Source organism: Asparagus officinalis, chromosome 8 (genome assembly GCF_001876935.1).
Source record: "Asparagus officinalis chromosome 8, Aspof.V1, whole genome shotgun sequence".
Lineage (NCBI taxonomy): Eukaryota > Viridiplantae > Streptophyta > Magnoliopsida > Asparagales > Asparagaceae > Asparagus > Asparagus officinalis.
In genome coordinates this window covers 46,406,046-46,418,208 of record NC_033801.1, presented here as the reverse complement: position 1 = coordinate 46,418,208, position 12,163 = coordinate 46,406,046, and positions in this window count along the sequence as shown.

Sequence of the window (12,163 nt, the reverse complement as noted above, 5' to 3'; positions counted from 1 at the left end):
TCCCGGTCGAGGAGGAGGTCGAGTACAGCCGCGGATCTCAATCCCGGTCGAGGAGGAGGTCGAGTATGAATTCGACCAGCAAAAGTTCGAGGAGCATCTGTCATCCTCGTCCGGATCTACCTCCCCCCTCAAGTCCAAGAAGTTCTCCTCCAGGAGAAAAATCCGTTAGTATGAAGAAGTTAAGAATACCAACGAAGATCTCACCCCGATTGATGCCATGGTTGCATCAGGTGAGGCTCCACCAACCTCCAACCAGGTTAAGCCTGTTAACGCCAATTCCTCCGTTACTCTTTCCAAGAGAGCCCGTCAGAGGCGACGCCAACGTTTGGCCAAGAGTCCGCTATCACGCGGATCTGAAGAACAGGAGAGGCAAATAGCCTCAACAAGCAATGAATGGCAGCTCCTCCAAGCCGCCAACGAATGAATGGATCCGTGTCAAACGGAATCGTTCGACACTTGAGGAGCGCATTCGCAAGCGTCGCGCACTGTCAGCGCAGGCACGGGCTCAAGTCCAGGAAGCCCGTAGAAGACTACAGAATGAAGTGGCCAGGAAGCCACCACCGACCCGCCAAGTATGGAGGCCGAAGTCTGAAGTGATGATTCAGGCTAAAAAGCAACCATTGCAGCCTTCAACAAAGGTTCAACCTCCGGCGAACCAACCTAAATCGCCGATGATTCCTACAACTACTCTGGGAGATCCCGCAGGACCATCCCAAAGAAGGAAGTCCGTTTTGGAACGCCTCGGTCCACTTCCCGATGACCGATACAAAGCTCCAGTTCAAGAACGTTTGAGCCCGATGAAGAAGCCCCGAACGACTCAACATGCTGGGGGTCGCCATCACCTTCAACATGACAACGAGTTCAAGGTAGCTGCGCGCGCCACTTTGCGCATTGAAGTCCGGGAGCCCGCTGAGAATTCACGCCCAAAAAGTCATGTTTCGAGGCGCGTGACTCTTGAAAGCCCAAAGAAGGCAGTTCGCCCTCAAAAGGAAACATTGTCGTCTGATGATGACGACGTTATACCTGAGAAGTCGTGCCAACACACGATAGAATACTCCGACCGTCAAGCCGACGAGTTGTACTATCGTGATGGGAGTACGAGAAAAACCAGGAAGAGGAGTCCTTGAGGACTAGAAACTCAATGCCCTTGTTCCAAACTCATTCGGGCAGTATTGTCTGAGTGCAACTGCATCAAGACGGTCCCCGAAAGAATTTCGGTTTTCGTAAGGCTCAGCACCGAAACGCCAAAACCAAGGCCTAGGCGTTTTCGACAAAGAAGAATGGTAGTCAAGGATGGAGAATTTCCGAGGGTCACCACGAATATGACCAGCAAAGGGACATCGACACAGGATAATCCCGAGTCGATTCCGGAAGTACCCCGGTGTGTAACCCGTCTACAGTCCAGAGCCATCATACGAGCAACTTATGGTAGGATTCGGACAAGATTACCTTCAGAAGATGAAGAATCGGATGCTTGCTCTGCGGTCGCATCAGATAACGCAGTATCCAGCGAGGGACAACCCCGCGAGTCACTCATGATAAGTGCGGAACAAGTGGCCAAGATGCTCGAAGAAGCCATGGCTAAACAGCAGGAGAGCTTCAAGCACGAAATGCAGATGGCCATGCAGAATATGAGAGAAATACATGACCAACAAATCCAAGCATTGACGAACCAGCAAGGCGAGCCAAGTCGTCGTAACCAGGTTAATCTGGAAGATGAGGACACAGGTGCGAATGAAGCTCACAATGCCAACAATCCTCCCGTCAATGCAGGGGGTGGTAACGAGAATTCTAACGAAGACTCAAGTAAAATCTTGAAGATTAAAAACCTCGAGAGCAAAATCAATACGTTGATTTTCGCTCAAGAGATGAAGAAGAAGGGCATTCCTTGTCCATACCCAAGAGAATAGGAATCAATCCCCTACCCGGCGAATTTCAGCCTAATTAACTTCACGCCGTTTGACGGGAAAGGTTCACCTACTCAGCATTTGATTTACTTCAAATCGCACCTAGGGGTCATCTATGGTAACGAACCTCTGATGGTACGGTCCTTCATTGGCACTCTTCGTGGAGCCGCCTTCGATTGGTATCGCCGCCTTAGGCCAGGAAGCGTGAGTAGTTAGGACGACATGAAGACAAAATTCCTCGCTAATTTCTTCGATGACGACACTGAGATATCCATCGGAACATTGCTCGACGGGAAACAAAAGGACGGGGAGTTGGTCGACACCTTCGTCAAGAGGTTCCGGAACAAGGCAATGAACTGTCGAGACCCGATCACTGAGGAGTTCATCCTCCAGACTTGCCACAACAACCTCGCATTGGACGTATTGGAGGCAATGGGAACAGCACCGTCTAACACTTGGAAAGACTTGAAGGTGCGCGGTGAACAAGCCGAACGCTTCCTCCGAAAGAAGATGGCCGAGAGGAACCTACCGACGGCTAGTCATCTGAACTCAAACTTCGCCTCCCGTGGGAAGGGCAAAGCACCTGCAGCTACTGGTGGTGCTAATCAAACATCACAACAGCAGCTCCAGAGACAACAGAAGACTTCGGACCCGAGACTCCAAAAAGAGTATTCCTTCAAGGACGAAGACGTTCCAGCCATCTTCGAATCCCTCCTTGAAAACAACAAGATCAAGCTACCACCTATCGCAAATCAGGAGGAAGCTGACAATACTACGGATCCGAAGTACTGTGCATACCACAGGAGGGTCCTTCATCCCACCAAGGTTGCTTCGCTCTCAAGAATAGCATCCAAACCTTGGTTTAAGCCGGCGTCATAATGCTGAGATAAGCCAAATGAGAACGGTAACACTCCGATAAGTATAAGAGTATAAACTGCTCCTTTCTATACTCCGAAAAGTATAAGAGTATAAACTGCTTCTCAATCCTCCGACCAGTATAAGAGGTTAAACTGCTCCCTGATACTCCAACATGTATATGAGTCTAAACTATTTCATTTCTTTCACGGGAAGTTCCTGGAGAATTTTTATATGTAATATTCTTAAGGATAACCCGGTCATGTAACGGAGTACAAAGTCAGACCCAGTTCCAAGAAGGAAGCTGGGGGTGGATTATTCATGTATCGGGAAGTTCCCGAAAGAATACCATGAGTGATATTCTTAGGGATAACCCAATCACTATAAAAGTGATAAGTAAAACACCCACATTTAAACTCTAAATGTCGGAATGTTTTCCATTATTGTTATCAAATTCATTAATTCTCATGAGTTATCTTGTTGAGACGAGATTCGATCCTTTTGACAGATTAATCTTTCCTCACAAAAATCCCCCACTGATCAAGTCAATTGACGGTGGGTCCACTAAATTTTCTGTCCGCCAATTCATGGCAATTTCCAAAGCTTGACGTGTTAAGTCCTGATTACTTAACGTCAAAACCCTTCATCGAGTGGCCAGTACAAACCAGTATTTCTACTGCTACTTGTATTCCACTCCCTTTGCTTTCAGGTCAAACCTATAAAAGTTAGGGCCACATTCGATAAACGAAGGACCCATTTTCAGTTTAGATAACTCATCCTATAAAAGGCAAGTTTATCTAAATTTTCCAGATTCTCGGAGTGGACACCCCACTTCTAGTTTCTTCCTCGCTGGAAATAGAATATAAAATTCTTCCTTTCCAGAATCAGGGAATAGAATATAAAATTCTTCCTTCCTTGTTTTCGGGTTCGCCTTCACCCTAAAAGAAGACCGGGAAATAGAATATAAAATTCTGCCTTTCCCGCATCGATCTTTTCCGAAATTTATCAATTTAGGATTCATCCTGGGAAGTTTATCCCGAATCCTAAGCAGGGATAAGTCTGCGCCTAACACGCGCTGCCGGTTTAGTCTTTCTCCGTAGAAAAAGACACCAGAGTTCGATTCTGGGGTATCCTATCCTGAAACCTAAGCGGGGATAAATCTGCGCTTAACCCGCGCTGCCGGTTAGTTCTTAACCGTTAAAAAGAACACTCGTCCACATATTCAACATTATGACAGGTCGTTATTAATAACACCAAAATCCATACCTTACACGCATGGGGAATTTCATCCTGAATCCTAAGAAAGGATATGCCGACGCCTAACACGCGTCGCCGGTTTAGTCTTTCTTCGTAAAAAAAGACACCAGAGTTCGATTCTGGGGTATCCTATCCTGAAACCTAAGCAGGGATAAGTCTGCGCTTAACCCGCGCTGCCGGTTAGTTCTTAACCGTTAAAAAGAACACCCGTCCACATATTCAACATTGTGGCATGTCGTTATTAATAACACCAAAATCCATGCCTTACACGCATGGGGAATTTCATCCTGAATCCTAAGAAAGGATATGCCGACGCCTAACACGCGTCGCCGGTTTAGTCTTTTTCTATAGAAAAAGACACCAGAGTTCGATTCTGGGGTATTTTATCCCGAAACCTAAGTAGGGATAAGTCAGTGTCTAATACACGTTATCGGGTAGCCTATTCCCGTAACAATGGCGAAGCCTATGTATTCGACATCATAGCACAAAGTCTCAAAGAATTCACTCTCTTAGCACAACGTTACATGCGGGACGGATTTAGATAATCCGCATGCTAGCCCGACTCAAACGGTAGTCGGTAAAGGCTAATCAAATCCGTTGAAGGCTGGGGGTTAGCCAAAAATCCTAAAGTCAACGCCTAACACGCGTCGCCGGGTAGTCTATTCCCGTGAGAAAGACGAAGTCTACGTATTCAATATCGTAGCACTAAGAGCGTTAACTCTCTTAGCACAACGTCACATGCGGAACGGACTTAAGACAATCCGCATGTAAGCCCGATTCAAACGGTAATCGGTAAAAGCATGACAAATCCGTTGAGGGCTGAGGATTTGCCAAAAATCCTAAGTCAACGTCTGATACACGTTGCTGTTTAGTCTTTTCACAGGAGAAAGACGAAGTTCCAACGACTTCGGGATGAGATCTGTATCCGCACATGAATCAGCTTTTATAGTTGGTCCTGCAGCCCCAACATTTGGGACCGCCACGCTCTAACACCTTAAGAGCTTAAACTGTGTAGACCCAAGGTTAACGCGTGACAATGAAAGTCAACGCATATCGATGCAAAACCCTAGGGTCAACGCCGGTCAACGCATAACCCTAGGTCAACGCCAGTCAACACGTTGCGATCAAACAGTCAACGTACGACGTTCAAAACCCTAGGGTCAATGCCGGTTAACGCGTAACCCTAGGTCAACGCCTATCAATGCGTTTTAATGAAAGAATCAATACTCCGAAAAGTATACGAGTATAAACTGCTTCTTAATACTCCAATAAGGTATATGAGTATAAACTATTTCCTATGTTTGGTTGAGAAGTTTCTGGAGAATATTTTTCTAAAAATATTCTTAAGGATAACTCAACAACACTACGCCGGACAACGCGTCGCAAATAAAGACTCAACGCCAACAATCAGTTCTATGTTGAACCAACAAACACGAGCTAAAGATCAGAAAATCAGGAATCAGCTTCAAGTTTAAAATTCTGACAATGGTCAGACAATAAATGCAGCACCGGAGCCCTTACAGACATTCGACAAAGCACCGAATAGCCTGAAGGATTGAAGGAATTAAGAACAGAAGCCATTCCGAAGTCCCGTCACACCGACTGAAGGGTGGGACAATCATATCCAAAGTATTCCAGACTCTTCTATAAAAGAACGAGGCTGAAATACTTTAGAGGGGGTATCTGTAGGCGTATAAAACTGCCTATAGGTCCCTGAATACAGCTCGGCACAAACCGACGAACCATCGGGCGACGTATCCAAACACGAGCGTCAGTCCACAACACCGAAGCCAAGTGACACACAACGAAGTGGATTAATGAGGCGACGAGGTTAACGAATCGCACGCAAGCAACAGAATGCATCCATTCGCGTGCGGAATTAAGCCAACGGTTCAGGAAGTCAACGAGTCATCCGACCGTAGAACGGATTCGAACTCGAACGCCAAGGCGGATTTACTGTCAAATCAGGATTCAGATCAACAAATCAGAGTCCAAATCAACAGCGAAACCGGAAAACGGCAAAACGGCACAACACCTGGAGGACTCGGCCAAAACCGAGCCACCTCTAGGTGGCCGGCCAGATCTGTGCCCGGGCACAGTTCTGAGTACCTATAAATAGAGGGGCATGGCTCATTTGTGAAGGGTTGGAACTTTTGAAGGCGAAGCTCTGCTGGATTGAAGGTTCAAAACTTAAAAAGATTGAAGCTTTAGAACTTTGAGGACTTGGAGATATCAGATCTGGTTCTTGGCGATCATCCACGCCAAATAAGGTAAGAGTTCGAGAGAGATCAGATCTGAGATCTACGTAGTTTCCCTCCGGATCAAAACTTGGCCTTTGATCCCGAGAACTAAAGGCTATTATTTCCTTGGCGAAATAGTACCCTCGACTGTTATTTCCTTTGTGAAATAACACCCGTCATACTGCGTAGATCCGACCGGATCTAGATCACGCGGTGGTCCACGGATAAACCCCGGTGCAGGCAAAGAACCCACACAAGCGAGTGACCGCAAAACAGGAGCTCGCGATTCGTTCGACAAACAAGGAAGATTGTAACTTTTTCTTTTTCTTTTGATTTCGTTGTAACCGGATCTTATAAAAAGACCGGATCTTTGTAATCGATAAACTATTAGTAAAGAGTGTACAATGACTTCAATGAAAGCTACGATTTTCCCCGCGAACACTTAACAAGCAAACAAAACAAGTTAACATGTTTCTGATGATATTTACCAAACAAATGATAAAACTTAACAAGTTATCAATGTTATCAATAAAACTTAACAAAGAACACGTTATCAATGTTATCAACGAAAGTTAACATGTTATCAATGAAACTTAATAATGAACATGTTATCAATGTGTTTTAACAAGCATACGATGAAACTTACATGTTATGGTTGTAGCTTAACATGATCAATAACAGACTTAACATATTATCTGTGTAAGTTAACAAACATTGTAACAATAAAGCTCAAAATTTACCATCATAGTTGATCATACGACTCATATATATCCCCGTACAGCTTCTCTTGTGATCTCTCTTTCCCCCACCATATCTTAGTGTAATCAATTCTAAGGTCATAGTTTGTGAGGAACTCCTTTTGCACATCAACGGGGTGGATTTCTGGACGGACCTTTAGGAGTGGTTGCAACTGTGTTGCGATGAATTTACCGGATGCCCTTGAACGACTTGCATTTTGCCCGTGCTGTCCACAAGTGTGTTCATTCACAATCTTCTTGATCGAAAGTCTCTTTTTATTCTTAACAAGTGAAGCAAACAACATCCATGAGCACTCGTAAGTTTCTTTATATCGGTAATATACACGAATTCATTTTGGTTCGTTCTTTTTAAATTCATAATCAAACATTTTGACCATAGAATAGTATGTCAAAGCCAATCTTAATTCATCAGTACTTTCAAATTCTTGACCCTCTTCAGTTAATGCATTGTGTCACCAACCAAGAATCATTTTGTGTCGTTAATAATATCATCAAATCACACTACAATGCTACCAGTGGGATTATCATTGCGAATTCTTTCTGAACTATGATTTGCGACAAAAGTGCTATCAATAAACTGTGGCTTCAATGTAGTCATAATGCTGCACATACAAATATTTTTTTTAAAATAACGATCAGGGCTTGTAGTTAAATTCTGCATCTTTAAAAGTTAACACATATACCGTAAAGCTTAACAACTGTGCCAAACTGTTAACATATATCACTCATATATAACATTTAACCTAAAACAATTTGCTATACGACTCATTTCTCCACATTTTACTCACACAATTCACAACTTCTCAAAATTTTAAAGATAACTTACATTTCAAGAGGTTCCTTCAGGGTGTTCTGACATTTAGAAACATCTACATCTATAATAGGTTGGATATAGATCTCCAGACAACCGGTATTACAGTTGTGCTCCACCATACACTTCGTATCATCCTCATTCTCAAAACTTAGATCAGTGATCCTTTTAGATTTATACACCATTGATAACATGTCATATGGAACCTTCAACCTCTCAGTCACATCAAACTTGAACTCAAAAAAAGAGGTTGCACACGTTACACTTGAGAACATTGTTGTCTCACCCAAGGACACAATGCAAATCAGGGATTTCTCTACCATAAATAAAGGGGATTTAAGAGGACTAATGAAACGAACGTTAAGACAAGCGCGGAGTTGAAGATCATAAGCCCTAAGTTCATAAATGTGCCCTTTCCACCATAAATGAACTCTATTCAAAGAAGAGTGGGTTAAGAGGAGATATACTAGAGGGAAACCGACAAACTTTCCCCCCCAAAACCGCCATCACTTCGCCTTAATTGCGTCGGGAAGCGATCTCCAGCAATCGAATCTCGTTTTCGAGGCTGGGAGAGAAAGCGAGGGGTATTTTCGGGTCTCTGAGTGTAAATACGAATGAGAGAAGCTCTCTTAGGGCTCGGGTCACATTATTCCCGATTTTTAAGGGGTTTAGCTTATGAGTCAAAGTACATGGGGCTGAGCCACTTGAAAACTCTGTTTTTAGGGGCTTGAAGTAATTTTTCCAAAAAAAGAATAGAATAACTTTTCAAAAAAAAAAAAAGAACTTTTGAGGGGTGTTTATGCACTTCTTTGCTGCTTTTTACACCTCATATTAAAGTTGGCCTAAACTCGTATGATTGATATTCTCTAATTTGATGTCTCTGTCTTCATGTGCAGTGCCCCCTCATACATTTCGATTGAGAATAGAATTTTCACCTGTTGGGGGTTAAGACTTGGTCCAACTCAATTGGCCACATTTACAAAAAAACGTCTCTGAAGATAATTACTGATCTGTCACTTCACTTGAGAAATCATTTTTGTTTTTTTTTTTCAGCACCTCTTTCTTCATGTTCTTTATATGAGTTAGTGACCCCAGTTTATGGTATTCCCTGACTATAAAGTAATAAAAAGGGAATAATTTGAAATAGAGTAAGATTAAACAAATATCAGATAAATGTTTAGGTGGATATGGACAGAGAAAAAAAGGAGCATTATCCTTCTTCCAGAAAGCCAGAACACACCGTCCCTAGTGCGCATGTATATATATGTATGTATATCTACAAGCATAGAGAACCTGTTAAAAGAAAGAAGAAAACGCATAGCATCACTGAGATGGCTCCTACTGTGAGCATAGCAGCCTCCTCCCCAAAGGGAGATTCTACAAAGAAGGAACCTCTGCCCTCACCATCACCAAAGCGAAGGGCAGTGCTCTCCTCGCGACTACCTCATCTTCGATCAGCTCCTTCCGCTCTGATCTGTTTCCAGTCCGTCTCAGGTGTCCGTCGACTGGATGGATTCGGCAGTTACTAACTCGATGCGCTGTTCAACCACAAAGCTTCTATTCCTCCCATGCTTAAAGCCTCTCAGACTGCTTAAACCCCCCCCCCTACCCCCTTTTAAAAATTCCTCCTCCGCATGCGGCTCTGTATGTCATGGCCTACTGGATATTTTATGCCCTCCCTGTTTTCTTTTCTTTTGCTGGTAAATGCGTCGAAAGGATTGTCGTATGATGTTTAATTATTATGTACACCGTGTTGAACTCAGCACGCTGGGTAGAGATAACTTTTGTTGTTAAATATGTATATGTAGAGATCGCTGAAAGAGCACCGTCTCTTTCCTTCCTTCCCTCTCTCTCTCTCCCTTCTTTTGTTTTTTTGAGTAGCCCCTCTCTTTCTTGTTTATTTGGTGGAAAACCATTAGTTACGTGGCGCTATGAATTTTTAATCTGTTGATGCCTCGGTGAATATATTAATTCCATTCCATCAGCACTACTTTTGAGCACAGCACTTAACGATGTCTCGCGCTTTGATTGGAAATTCGATGAGTCAATCATCATCATTTAACACAACAACAACGGGCCGGACACCGGGCCGGCCCGGTTTGTTTTTTTTTTTAAATTTTGTTTTTTTTTATTTTTTTTAAATTTTAACAAAACCATAAATTATAAATTATTATAAAAAATGTCATAAATTTTATTAATAACTTGAAATGAAATGACATAAATTACAAGTACAAAAAATGATAAAAATAACTTCTTTATTAATAATCGGTAAATCCTTTACAAGTATAAATTTATTTCGAAATTCGTCGCATCACAATAGATGAGTACATCCCAACTAGGTTGGCACCTACTCACCCATATCACTATCATTTGCAACTTTTTTCGAAATAATTTAATTCAAATTTAAAGCTAAGAAATAAAAATTACAATTTTATGAATATTATCTAATCATTATATCTATCTGCTAGTCCCAACTCTTCAAATTTATCTTCAATCATAGCAATCCGTTCGATGCCTTGTGTTCGCTTCTCGTATCTCCACCAATCCTGTAAGCACATCACCGCTTGTACAGTATACGGATCTAAGCATGTCCTGTGGTCGTCGATCAAACGTCCTGCTGTGCTGAAAGCGGATTCCGAGGCTACAGTCGAAACCTGCACTGATAGTAAGTCACGAACCATGGTGGAAAGTATAGGATATGAAACTGATCCATATACTTTCCACCATTGCAAAATATCTAAAGCATTTCCTTGACATCTAACTAAAGAAGCAGAAAAATATTCATCTATTTCAGAAACATCTAATCCTGATGAAGTTCCAGATCCACCAGTTAGTTCAGCTACCATTGCATACCTATCAAAACTTACACTTTTACCTCGACCTGTGCTCGAAGCTGAAGGTGCCGAAGCTGAAGACTGTTGTGTAGCTACACCATATCTAGCTGCATACTCATCATATAAGGTTTGAAAATAATTTCTAATAGCTAAATAATGAGTAGTAGCAGTAAGGGTGGATCCATCATCTAAGTCTATAATCTGTCCACCATACAATGATTGTAACAAACTTCGAAGGCCAATTTCCTTCAAGCATGGATCAATAAGAACACCAATACCAAAAATATGAGGAATAGGCCTAAAATACTTATTAAATTTACTCTCCATTTCAAAAATTATACTTCCAAAAATATCATCCATACGATATTTTGTAAAATTTTTTTGAATATTTAAAATTTGTAAAGCAGCTAAAGTAATAGTTGGATAATAACAACCAGATAATAACATAGTAGCATCATAAAAAACTTGTAACATCTCATTTAATTTACATATAACTGTCCATTCATCTTCAGTTATTCCATAAGCACTACCAGAGCTAGAACTAGAAGCATAAAAATTTATAAAATCATTTATAATTTCTTTATATTCTATTGCTACAGATAACATTGCATAGGTGGAATTCCACCTATGGTCAACATCTTTTGGAATTAGTCTAGGCTTATAATTTTTTCTTTTACAACATTGTTTCCATCTTTTAATTCTCATTTCAGAAGCATTATGCATATTAGTAACTGTTCTAACTTTTTCTATCATGGGTTTAATTTCAGAAAATGCACTTTGAACAATTAAATTTAAAATATGACAGATACATCTAACATGAAAAAGCTCACCATGACATGGCAATGACAAAGTTATTTTCAGAAAATCAACAGCTACATTATTATTACTTGCATTATCTAGTGAAAGAGTAAATATTCTTTGATCAATTTCTAGTTTCATAAGTTCTTCAACAATTAAATTTGCAACATTAATACCAGTGTGTGACTCTTCAATTGCAATAAAAGAAACAACTCTTTTAAACATTTTCCAACTTTCATCAATCCAGTGTGCTGTTATACATAAATAACCAGTTTGCACTCTAGATGACCAAATATCAGAAGTTAAAGAAAATTTGCAGTTTAAATTTTTAAAATAAGAAATTATTTTTCCCTGTTCCTCAACATAATATTTTAAAATATCACGTTGACAGGTTTGACGAGAAAATTTTGTAAATGCAGGATAAAAACCATCTCTAAATAAATCTTCAAATTCATCATCTTCTACTAATTTAAAAGGAAGGTTTTTAAGAACAATAAACCTGATTACGCATTTCCGGGCTCGGGCAGCGTCATAATTCCAACTGCCGAGGGTACCTGAAGAGGATGATTGGGAAAGCATAGACTGCCGGATATCACCTTGTAGATTTTGGCCTTTGTTGTGTTTTTCAATATGCCGTTTGAGATGGTTGGTGCCGCTCTTATGATGAGCTTTGAATATCTGGCCGCACAACGCACATTTCGCA